Here is a 13123-nt window from a genome sequence, read left to right as displayed (position 1 = left end):
CAGAGAAGTCACTCTGCACAGTAACAAGATTTCTTTTGCACAGACAGAAAGGGCTTCACCCGCAAAGGTAAAGCCTGCCAAAAATAGAAACAACTCATTAGTGCTGCTAAGGCGAAAGACTTGTATGTTATGAAGAGAAACCAGAGTACGATTATCCGTCACTGCGGGAGCAGGGCATCAGGCTAGTTGCCATAGCCACCTTCCCCATGCTGAGCGTTGCTTGGTTGAAACGCTTGCCCCTGTGCAATCGACAAGGCAGCAACAAAAACACCACGGGAACACCGTATTGAGGCTTTGTTCTGACCGCTCATTCGGTGTCGCGTTTCTTTCAAGCAATTCTCCCGGTTAGCCCACACTCGGCTCGCTCCCAGAGCCGTGTTAAAGTCTACTTCGCATTCACTCTCTTTTCTCAGCAGACTCTTGGGATTTTATCTATAAAATGAATTCCTTCACTCAAACTATGTTAAAACTGCTTTATCCTTCATATTTACCATGTCAAGAAAGATTTAAACAAAAAAAAAAACAACGTTGTACTTTGCAGTAAAAGAAAGAGCAAATCTAAAGTTTCAGGAATCCGAGAATATGCTTACTTTCATGAGTTCTTCACGATTTCGGATTTTGCTATAAAATGAATTCCTTCACTCAAACTAAATTAAAACTGCTAAACCGCTAATCTGTTACATGTAAGGCAGATGTCAAATTCACCGAAATAGGATCTAAGGGTATTCGGCCAATCGAGCTGTAGCAGCTTTGGTAAAAGAGTATAAGTTGAAGAGTTTGTGAATAAAGGTGTGCGCACACATAGTGAGCTGTAGGAAAATAGGCAGGGAGCAATGCCGGCTGGGGTATATGTTCTTGTATGTTGTCTGACTGTTTGATTTGAATGTGTTGTGTAAGTGTCCTGTTGAATGTTACATGTTTGGGCTTTGACACTTCACTGTGGTTGTTAACTGTGTGGTGTGTCCTGAAATGTTACATGTTTGGGCTTTGACACTTCACTGTGGTTGTTAACTGTGTGGTTTGTCCTGAAATGTTATATGTTTGGGCTGTGTGACATGCTTAATGCTTGTCAGTAGCTACCCACTTATTCATATATAGCAACTGACAACATAAGAAGTCCGGACATACTTTGATAGTAGTTGTAGAAGTATCCTTATTGATAATAGATAAACTAATTCATAGTGATAGAACAGTAGATGAACAGGTGCCTGCACATGTCTCACGAAAATAAAATGGGTGTATGATTGCTGACGGCAGAGCAATACTGCCAAACTTATGAGTTCTTGTGGCAAACTTGATTCAGTGTCTTGACGTGTATACGCTGTTTCGCTGACTTGATTGTCACAAGAAACAAAGTGTGTTTGATTAGATCCGACCATTTTATTACGGGAGGATCAGTATGTATGGATTCTGATGTGACTGATAAACCCATTCGTATCTTAAGCATAATCTAATACGTGAGACAACGCCCTGGCACACAATCAAAAAAAAAAAGAGAGAGCGGTTTTGTGTCCCCACAGTCCATAATGTAGAAAAGAGAGAAAAAAGCCTTTCTGATTTGGTGTGTGTGCTCACAGTGCAGAGTGTAGAGAAAAGAGAGAAAAGAAAGCCGTTTTGGTGTCACGGGTGTTGTGACTTACACACACACATTTCTAAATTGAGAAAAGAAATTATTTTAGAGGAAGCACTAGAGTTTAGATCCCACATTTGTTGATAGGCATTCATTTATTTCTTCACTTCTGATGAAGTTTCAACAATAAACAACAAACTTTGTATTATGAGAAAGAACCAGACTCATTCTTCAGGAATCCGAAAATAAGCTCTATTTTACGAGTTATGCACGAATTCGGATTCTCCTATAAAACGAATTCCTTAACTCTAACCAAGTTAAGACTGCTTTGTCCTTCATATTTATTCATGTCTAATCAAGTTTCAACGATAAACAACGTTGTACTTTGTAGAATTAGAAAGAACTTCTTCAGCAATAAGCATCTCACGACATATGACGAAATACAGATTTTGCTATAAAATTAATTCCTTCTATCAGCCTGACTTAAAACTGTTTGTCCTCCTTATTTATCCACTTCAAATCAAGTTTCAACAATTAAAAAAATGTTGTAGTTTGAGAAAAAACAACTTAATCTTAAGCAATCATTATAAAAAGAGGGTAAGAAAAGGTGCAAATACCAACCATACATCACTAAAAGGTGGAGCGGAAGTATTCGGCTGCAAGTAGGTGTGAATGTTCGACCATAATTTGTAAAAAGCGGGTAAGAAAAGGTTCGAATGCCCGACTATATATTAACAAAAGTGGGAGGAGAGGTCTTCGGATGAGAGTGAGTGAGAATTTCCAACCATAATCTATAAAATGCGGTGAAAAAAAAGGTGTGAATACCCCATAGAACACTAAAAGGTGAAGCGGAAGTGTTCGGCTGCAAGAAGGTGTGAATGTCCGACTATATTTGGTGAAAAGCAGGTGAAGCAAGGTCTGAATGCCCAACCTTACATCATCAAAAGCGAGATCAGAGGTGTTTGGCTGCAAGAAGGCCATAGTTTGCCAAAAGTGGGTAAGGTGCGAATGACCGATTATACACCATCAACAAAAGTGGGGGCGGAGGTGTTCAGCTGCAAGAAGGTCTGAATGTCCAACAATAATTGCTAGAAAACATGAAAGAGAATTTTTGAATATCAAACCGCACATGATCATAAGCGGCAGAGGAGGTGTGCAGCTGCAAGAAGGTGTGAGTGTCCAACCATAATTACTGAAAAATGGGTAAGAAAAGGTTTGAATGCCCAACCATGCATCATCAAAAGCAGGAGTGGATGTGTTCGGCTACAAGAAGGTTTGAATGTCCAACCATAGTTTGTAAAAAGCGGGTAAGAAAAGGTTCGAATACCCGAACATACACCATCAAAAGCAGAAGCGGAGGTGTTCAGCTGAAAGAAGGTCTGAATGTCCATCAGTAATTGCTAGAAAACATGAAAGAAAATTTTCGAATATCAAACCACACATGATCATAAGTGGGAGAGGAGGTGTTCAGCTGCAAGAAGGTGTGAATGTCCACCCATAATTACTGAAAAATGGGTAAGAAAAGGTGCAAGTGCCAACCATACATCACTAAAAGGTGAAGCGGAAGTATTCGGCTGCAAGTAGGTGCGAATGCTTGACAATGTATGATCAAAAGAGGGAGCGGAGGTTTTCGGCTGCAAGGTCTGAATGTCCAACCATAATTTGTAAAAACCGGGGAAGAAAAGGCTCGAAAGCCCGACTATACACCATCAAAAGCGGGAGCGGAGGTGTTCGGCTGCAAGTAGGTATGAATGTTAGACCAAAATTTGTAAAAAGCGGGTAAGAAAAGGTTCGAATGCCCGACTATATATTAACTAAAGCAGGAGGAGAGGTCTTAAGAGGATAAGAGTGGGTGAGAATTTCCAACCATAATCTATAAAATGCGGTGAAAAAAAAGGTGTGAATACCCCATAGAACACTAAAAGGTGGAGCAGAAGTGTTCGGCTGCAAGAAGGTGTGACTGTTCAACTATATTTGGTGAAAAGCAGGTGAAGCAAGGTCTGAATGCCCAACCTTACATCATCAAAAACGAGATCAGAGGTGTTTGGCTGCAAGAAGGCCATAGTTTGCCAAAAGCGGGTAAGCTGCGAATGACCGACTAAATATCAACAAAAGTGGGGGCGGAGGTCTTCGGATGCAAGTGGGTGTGAATATCCCACCATACAAGTATGGTGGAGAGGAAGCTGTGAATGGCCGACCATAGTAAAAAGCGGGTGAGAAAAGGTGCGAATGTCCAATCATACATGATCAAAACAGGGAGCGGAGGTGTTTGGCTGCGACAAGGTGTGTATGTCCACCCATAATTAATGAAAAGCGGGCAACAAGTAGGTTTGAATACCCATCATCAAAAGCAGGAGTGGATGTGTTCGGCTACAAGAAGGTTTGAATGTCTGACCATAGTTTGTAAAAAGCGGGTAAGAAAAGGTTCGAGTGCCCGAACATACACCATCAAAAGAGGGAGCGGAGGTGTTCCGCTGTAAGACGGTGTGAATGTCCAACAATAGTTGGTAAAAAGCGGGTAAGAAAAGGTTAAAATACCCGACTGTACACAATCAATAGCGGGAGCAGAGTTCTTTGGCTACAAGAAGGTGTGAAAGTCCGACCATGGTTTGTAAAAAGCGGGTAAGAAAAGGTGCGAATGCCCGACAAAGTATGATCAAAAGAGGGAGTGGAGGTTTTCGGCTGCAAGAAGGTCTGAATGTCCAACCATAATTTGTAAAAACCGGGGAAGAAAAGGCTCGAAAGCCCGACTATACACCATCAAAAGTGGGAGCGGAGGTGTTCAGCTTCAAGACGGTCTGAATGTCCATCAATAATTGCTAGAAAACATGAAAGAAAATTTTCGAATATCAAACTGCACATGATCATAAGCAGGAGAGGAGGTGTTCAGCTGCAAGAAGGTGTGAATGTCTACCCATAATTACTGAAAAATGGGTAAGAAAAGGTGCGAATGCCTAACCATACATCATCAAAAGAGGGAGCGGAGGTGTTCCGCTGTAAGACGGTGTGAATGTCCGACCATAGATGGTAAAAAGCGGGTAAGAAAAGGTTAAATTACCCGACTGTACACAATCAAAAGAGGGAGCGGAGTTGTTCAGCTAAGAGAAGGTGTGAAAGTCCGACCTTGGTTTGTAAAAAGCGGGTAAGAAAAGGTTCGTATGCCCGAATATACACCATCAAAAGCGGAAGCGGAGGTGTTCGGCTGCAAGATATTGTGAACGTCCGACCAAAGTTTGTAAAAAGCAGTTAAGAAAAGGTTTGAATATCTAACCAAATATAAGAATGAGTCTTTTCCGCTGTAGAATGCCCAACTATAGACCATCAAATGCGGGAGCGGAGGTGTTCGGCTCTGAGTAGGTGTGAATGTCCGACCATAATTGCTGAAGAATGTGTTAGAAAAGGTAAGAATGCTGGACCATACATCATCAAAAGCGGTAGAGGTGGTGTTCGGCTGCAAAAAGGTGTGACTGTTCGACTAAAGTTTGTAAAAAGTGGGTAAGACAAGGTGCGAATGCCTGACAATGTATGATCAAAAGCGGGAACGGAGGTGTTCAGCTGCAAGAAGGTTTGAATGTCAAACTAAAGTTCAAATATATTAACAAAAGCGGGAGGAGAGGTCTTTGGATGAAAGTGGTTGAAAATTTCAAACCATAATGTATAAAATGCGGTGAAAAAAAAGGTGTGATAGAACACTAAAAGGTGGAGCGGAAGTGTTCGGCTGCAAGAAGGTGTGAATGTCCGACTATATTTGGTGAAAAGCAGGTGAAGCAAGGTCTGAATGCCCAACCTTACATCATCAAAAGCAAGATCAGAGTTGTTTGGCTGCAAGAAGGCCATAGTTTGCCAAAAGCGGGTAAGGTGTGAATGTCCGACTAAATATCAACAAAATTTGGGGCGGAGGTTTTCGGATGCAAGTGGGTGTGAATATCCCACCATACAAGTATGGTGGAGAGGAAGCTGTGAATAGCCGACCATAGTTTGGAAAAAGCGGGTAAGAAAAGGTTTGAATGCCCGAACATACACCATCAAAAGAGGGAGCGGAGGTGTTCCGCTGTACGAAGGTGTGAATGTCCGACCATACTTGGTAAAAAGCGGGTAAGAAAAGGTTAAAATACCCGACTGTACACAATCAATAGCGGGAGCGGATGTGTTCGGCTACAAGAAGGTGTGACAGTCCAACCATGGTTTGTAAAAAGCGGGTAAGAAAAGGTGCGAATGTCCGACAATGTATGATCAAAAGAGAGAGCGGAGGTTTTCGGATACACGAAGGTTTGAATGTCCTACCATAGTTTGTAAATAGCGGGTAAGAAAAGGTTCGAATGCCCGACTATACACCATAAAAAGCGGGAGCGGAGGTGTTCCGCTGTAAGACGGTGTGAATGTCCGACCATAGTTGGTAAAAAGCGGGTAAGAAAAGGTTAAAATACCCGACTGTACAAAATCAATAGCGGGAGCGGAGTTGTTCGGCTACAAGACGGTGTGAAAGTACGACCATGGTTTGTAAAAAGCAGTTAAGAAAAGGTTCGAATATCCAACCAAACATAATCAAAAGCGGGAGCAGAGCTGTTCGACTGCAAGTAGGTGTGAATGTCCAGCCATAATTACTCACAAACGGGGGAAGAAAAGGTAGTATTGCCAGACCACACATGATCAAAACAGGGAGCGGAGGATCAGCTGCAAGGTGTGAATGTCTGACTATAGTTTGTAAAAAGCGGGTAAGACAAGGTGCGAATGCCCGACAATGTATGATCAAAAGAGAGAGCGGAGGTGTTCGGCTGCAAGGTCTGAATGTCCAACCATAATTTGTAAAAACCGGGTAAGAAAAGGCTCGAAAGCCCGACTATACATCATCAAAAGCGGGAGCGGAGGTGTTCAGCTGCAAGAAGGTGTGAATGTTCGACTAAAGTTTGTAAAAAGCTGGTAAGACAAGGAGCGATGTCCCGACATTGTATGATCAAAAGCGGGAGCGGAGGTGTCCAGCTGTGAGTAGGTGTGAATGTCCGACCATAATTGCTGAAAAATGTGTTAGAAAAGGTAAGAATACTGGACCATACATCATCAAAAGCGGGAGAGGTGGTGTTCGGCTGCAAGAAGGTGTGAAAGTCCAACAATGGTTTGTAAAAAGCGGGTAAGAAAAGGTTAAAATACCCGATTGTACACAATCAATAGCGGGAGCGGATGTGTTCGGATGCAAGAAGATGTGAAAGTCCTACCAAAGTTTGTAAAAAGCAGTGAAAAGCGAGAAAAAGCATTTCGTGAGTTCTGCATGATTTGGGATTTTGCTTATAAAATGCATTACTTCACTCAAACTATGTTAAAACTGATTTGTCCTTCATATTTACCATGTCTAGAAATATTTAAACAAAAAAACAACGTTGTACTTTGCAGTAAAAGAAAGAGCAAATCTAAAGTTTCAGGAATCCGAGTATAAGCCTGCTTTCATGAGTTCAGCACGATTTCGGATTTTGCTATAAAATGAATTGCTTTGCTCAAACCAAGTTAAAACTGCTTTGTCCTTCCATATTCATCAATGTCTAGATCGACTTCAACAAAGAAAAACATTGGACTTTGCAGTAGAAGAAGTTGAAATCCATCTACACATTGATAAATATGAAGGACAAAGCAGTTCCCACTTGCCCATAAGAAAATAAGCTTATTCTCGGATTCCTGATCCTTCAGTGTTGCTCTTTCTTCTACTGCAAAATACAATGTTGTTCTTTGTTGAAGTCGATCTAGACATTGATAAACATGAAGGAAAAAGCAGTTTTAACTTGGTTTGAGTGAATGAATTCATTTTATACATAAAATCCGAAATCGTGCAGAACTCATGAAAATAAGCTTATTCTCGGATTCCTAAAACTTTTGATTGGCTCTTTCTTTTACTGCAAAGTACAACGTTGTTTTTTTGTTTAAATCTATCGAGACATTGATAAATATGAAGGTAAAAGCCGTTTTAACATAGTTTGAGTGAAGGAATTGATTTTATAGATAAAATCCCAAATCATGCAGAACTCCTCAAAAGGGGCGTATGGCTTAATCACAAGTGTGGCTCTTTCTCATTCAGGGTAGTATGAGGAAGTTTATGCTTGAAATATATGTAGAAATGGGTACATATGAAGGACAAAGCAGTGTTAACTTAGTTTGAGTGAAGGAATTCATTTTATACATAAAATCCCAAATCATGCAGAACGTATGAAAAGAAGCTTATTCTCGGATTCCTGATCCTTCAGTTTTACTCTTTCTTCTACTGCAAAATACAATGTTGTTCTTTGTTGAAGTCGATCTAGACATTGATAAATATGAAGGAAAAAGCAGTTTTAACTTGGTTTGAGTGAATGAATTCATTTTATACATAAAATCCGAAATCGTGCAGAACTCATGAAAATAAGCTTATTCTCGGATTCCTAAAACTTTTGATTTGCTCTTTCTTTTATTGCAAAGTACAACGTTGTTTTTTTGTTTAAATCTATCGAGACATTGATAAATATGAAGGTAAAAGCCGTTTTAACATAGTTTGAGTGAAGGAATTAACACCTACTCACAGCCGAACAACTCCGCTACCGCATTTGATGGTGTATAGTCGGGATTTGTCACCCTTTCTCATCAGCTTTTTGCAAATTATTCTCTGACATTCACACCTACTTGCAGTCGAACAGCTCTGCTCCCGCTTTTGATTGTGTTTGGTTAGATATTCGAACCTTTTCTTAACTGCTTTTTCACAAACTTTGGTCGGACGTTCACACCTTCTTGCAGCCGAACACCTACGCTTCAGGTTTTGATAGTGTATATTCGGGCATACGAACCTTTTCTTACCCGCTTTTTACAAACCATGGTCGGACTTTCACACCTTCTCTTAGCTGAACAACTCCGCTCCCTCTTTTGATTGTGTACAGTCGGGTATTTTAACCTTTTCTTACCCGCTTTTTACCAACTATGATCGGAAATTCACACCGTCTTACAGCGGAACACCTCCGCCTACCTCTTTTGATGGTGTATGTTCGGGCATTCGAACCTTTTCTTACCCGCTTTTTAAAACCAGGGTCGGACTTTCACACCTTTTAGTAGCCGAACAACTCCGCTCCCGCTATTGATTGTGTACAGTCGGGTATTTTAACCTTTTCTTACCCGCTTTTTACCAACTATGGTCGGACATTCACACCTTCTTACAGCGGAACACCTCCGTTCCCTCTTTTGATGGTGTATGTTTGGGCATTCGAACCTTTTCTTACCCGCTTTTTACAAACTATGGTCGGACATTCAAACCTTCTTGTAGCCGAACACATCCACTCGTGCATTTGATGATGTATGGTTGGGAATTCGCACCTTTTCTTACCAATTTTTCAGTAATTATGGGTGGACATTCACACCTTCTTGCAGCTGAACACCTCCTCTCCCGCTTATCATCATGTGCGGTTTGATATTCGAAAATTCTCTTTCATGTTTTCTAGCAATTATTGATGGACATTCAGACCTTCTTGCAGCTGAACACCTCCGCTCCAGCTTTTGATGGTGTATAGTCGGGCTTTCGAGCCTTTTCTTCCCCGGTTTTTACAAATTATGGTTGGACATTCAGACCTTCTTTCAGCAGAAAACCTCCGCTCCCTCTTTTGATCATACATTGTCGGGCATTCGCACCTTTTCTTACCCGCTTTTTACAAACTTTAGTCGGACATTAACACCTTCTTGCAGCTTAACCACCTCCGCTCCCTGTTTTGATGATGTATGGTCTGGCAATACTACCTTTTCTTACCCATTTGTGAGTAATTATGGCTGGACATTCACACCTACTTGCAGCCGAACACCACCTCTCCCGCTTTTGATGATGTATGGACCGGCATTCTTACCTTTTCTAACACATTTTTCAGCAATTATGGTTGGAGATTCACACCTACTCAAAGCCGAACACCTCCGCTCCCGCATTTGATGGTGTATATTCGGGCATACGAACCTGTTCTTACCCGCTTTTTACAAACCATGGTCGGACTTTCACACCTTCTTGTAGCTGAACAACTCCGCTCCCTCTTTTGATTGTGTACAGTCGGGCATACAAACCTGTTCTTACCCGCTTTTTACAAACTATCGTCGGACATTCAAACCTTCTTGTAGCCGAACACATCCACTCCTGCTTTTGATGATGTATGGTTGGGCATTCGCACCTTTTCTTACCCATTTTTCAGTAATTATGGGTGGATATTCACACCTTCTTGCAGCGGAACACCTCCTCTCCCGCTTACGATTATGTGCGGTTTGATATTCGAAAATTTTCTTTCATGTTTTATAGCAATTATTGATAGACATTCATACCTTCTTGAAGCCGAACACATCCACTCCTGCTTTTGATGATGTATGGTTGGGCATTCGAACCTACTTGTTGCCCGTTTTTCATTAATTATGGGTAGACATTCACACCTTGTCGCAGCCAAACACCTCCGCTCCCTGTTTTGATCATGTATGTTTTGACATTCGCACCTTTTCTCACCTGCTTTTTACTATTGTCGGCCAATCACAGCTTCCTCTCCACCATACTTGTATGGTAGGAAATTCTCACCCACTCTCATCCGAAGACCTCTCCTCCCGCTTTTGTTAATATTTAGTCGGGCATTCGAACCTTTTCTTACCCACTTTTTACAAATTTTGGTCGAACATTCACACCTACTTGACGCTGAATACTTCCGCTCCACCTTTTAGTGATGTATGGTTGGCATTTGCACCTTTTGTTACCCTCTTTTTATACTGATTGCTGAAGATTAAGTTGTTCTTTCTCAAACTACATTTTTTTTTAAATTGTTGAAACTTGATTTGAAGTGGATAAATAAGGAGGACAAACAGTTTTAAGTCACGCTGATAGAAGAAATTAATTTTATAGCAAAATCTGTATTTCGTCATATGTCGAGAGATGCTTATTGCTGAAGAAGTTCTTTCTCATTCTACAAAGTACAACGTTGTTTATCGTTGAAACTTGATTAGACATGAATAAATATGAAGGACAAAGCAGTCTTAACTTGGTTTGAGTTAATTAATTCGTTTTATAGGAGAATCCGAATTCGTGCTTATTTTCGGATTCCTGAAGAATGAGTCTGGTTCTTTCTCATAATACAAAGTTTGTTGTTTATTGTTGAAACTTCATCAGAAGTGAAGAAATAAATGAATGCCTATCAACAAATGTGGGATCTAAACTCTACTGCTTCCTCTAAAATAATTTATTTTCTCAATTCAGAAATGTGTGTGTGTAAGTCACAACACCCGTGACACCAAAACGGCTTTCTTTTCTCTCTTTTCTCTACACTCTGCACTATGAGCACACACACCAAATCAGAAAGGCTTTTTTCTCTCTTTTCTACATTATGGACTGTGGGGACACAAAACCGCTCTCTCTTTTTTTTTTGATTGTGTGCCAGGGCGTTGTCTCACGTATTAGATTATGCTTAAGATACGAATGGGTTTATCAGTCACATCAGAATCCATACATACTGATCCTCCCGTAATAAAATGGTCGGATCTTATCAAACACACTTTGTTTCTTGTGACAATCAAGTCAGCGAAACAGCGTATACACGTCAAGACACTGAATCAAGTTTGCCACAAGCACTCATAAGTTTGGCAGTATTGCTCTGCCGTCAGCAATCATACACCCATTTTATTTTCGTGAGACGTGCAGGCACCTGTTCATCTACTGTTCTATCACTATGAATTAGTTTATCTATTATCAATAAGGATACTTCTACAACTACTATCAAAGTATGTCCAGACTTCTTATGTTGTCAGTTGCTATATATGAATAAGTGGGTAGCTACTGACAAGCATTAAGCATGTCACACAGCCCAAACATATAACATTTCAGGACACACCACACAGTTAACAACCACAGTGAAGCGTGCCAAAGCCCAAACATGTAACATTCAACAGGACACTTACACAACACATTCAAATCAAACAGTCAGACAACATACAAGAACATATACCCCAGCCGGCATTGCTCCCTGCCTATTTTCGTACAGCACACTATGTGTGCGCACACCTTTATTCACAAACTCTTCAACTTATACTCTTTTACCGAAGCTGCTACAGCTCGATTGGCCGAATACCCTTAGATCCTATTTCGGTGAATTTGACATCTGCCTTACATGTAACAGATTAGCGGTTTAGCAGTTTTAATTTAGTTTGAGTGAAGGAATTCATTTTATAGCAAAATCCGAAATCGTGAAGAACTCATGAAAGTAAACTTATTCTCGGATTCCTGAAACTTTAGATTTGCTCTTTCTTTTACTGCAAAGTACAACGTTGTTTTTTTTGTTTAAATCTTTCTAGACATGGTAAATATGAACGACAAAGCAGTTTTAACATAGTTTGAGTGAAGGAATTCATTTTATAGATAAAATCCCAAGAGTCTGCAGAGAAAAGAGAGTGAATGCGAAGTAGACTTTAACACGGCTATGGGAGCGAGCCGAGTGTCGGCTAACCGGAAGAATTGCTTGAAAGAAACGCGACACTGAATGAGCGGTCAGAACAAAGCCTCAATACGGGATTCTCGTGGTGTTTTTGTTGCTGCCTTGTCTTTTGCATAGAGTAAAAGACAAGGCAGCCATCGAAGAGGGCCCGATTGTTCCTACTTGGTCAGCCGAGGAGCAAGGGGGGGGGGGGGGGGGGGGGGGGGGCAAGCGTCTCAACCAAGCAAAGCTCACCACGCCTGATGCCCTGCTCCCGCAGTGACGGATAATCGTACTCTGGTTTCTCTTCATAACATACAAGTCTTTCGCCTTTTACTAAAGACTTCCGTGGAGAGCAGTACTAATGAGTTGTTTCTATTATTGGCAGGCTTTACCTTTGCGGGTGAAGCCCTTTCTGTCTGTGCAAAAGAAATCTTGCTACTTTGCAGAGTGACTTCTCTGAGTAGAGTCGCCTTACTTGTTGCGACTGTGCCGATGTTCGAAGCTGGAGTGCAAAGTTGTTGCTTGAATGGTGCTTGCTGGAGCATGCGGGAGTGCAAAGTTATACCATTTAAAAGGGCTGAAGAGTGCTCAGTGCAGCGGGTGGGCGGAGGTGCAACGTGACACTCTGGCCACCTATGGCCATAAAAAGAACACTGCTACAAGTGCGCATTGTGCCAGCAAGGGCCCTCGGACCTGAAACAGTGGACAGTTATCGCTTCTCGGCCTTTTGGCTAAGATCAAGTGTAGTATCTGTTCTTATCAGTTTAATATGTCCTCTATACGAGGACAACATATTAAATGGATTTTTAAGAATAGGAGTTGAAAAAGAAGCTTGCTCCGTTCACTCCAAGCCTCGACCCGGTACTGCAGTGCCGCTGGGAACGGTGCGCTCTCCTCTGCTCTTGTGAAAAAGCAAACAGCGGTGCAGGATGGAAGTTTCAGGGAGCCCAAGATGAAACTTTCTTTTAATCTGCTGAGAAAAGAGAGTGAATGCGAAGTGGACTTTAACACGGCTCTGGGAGCGAGCCGAGTGCGGGCTAACCGGGAGAATTGCTTGAAAGAAACGCGACACCGAATGAGTGGTCAGAACAAAGCCTCAATACGGTGTTCCCGTGGTGTTTGT

The 13123-nt window shown here is 41.4% G+C and overlaps 2 non-coding genes across 2 annotated transcripts; both read left to right on the top strand.

Moving 5' to 3' along the window:
- Positions 1-12289: 12289 nt before the first annotated feature.
- On the top strand, positions 12290-12403 carry LOC140274328 (U5 spliceosomal RNA). Its single transcript, XR_011908293.1, has one exon. It is a non-coding gene; the product is annotated as a U5 spliceosomal RNA (small nuclear RNA).
- A 308-nt stretch (positions 12404-12711) lies between these two features.
- On the top strand, positions 12712-12895 carry LOC140274313 (U2 spliceosomal RNA). Its single transcript, XR_011908278.1, has one exon. It is a non-coding gene; the product is annotated as a U2 spliceosomal RNA (small nuclear RNA).
- The last annotated feature ends 228 nt before the right edge of the window (positions 12896-13123 follow it).

Source organism: Leuresthes tenuis, unplaced genomic scaffold (assembly GCF_036924035.1).
Source record: "Leuresthes tenuis unplaced genomic scaffold, fLeuTen1.0.hap1 SCAF_17, whole genome shotgun sequence".
NCBI classification, from domain to species: Eukaryota; Metazoa; Chordata; class Actinopteri; order Atheriniformes; family Atherinopsidae; genus Leuresthes; species Leuresthes tenuis.
The sequence above is the reverse complement of the archived record's forward strand: the minus strand, read 5'-3'. Positions and strand labels throughout refer to the sequence as shown.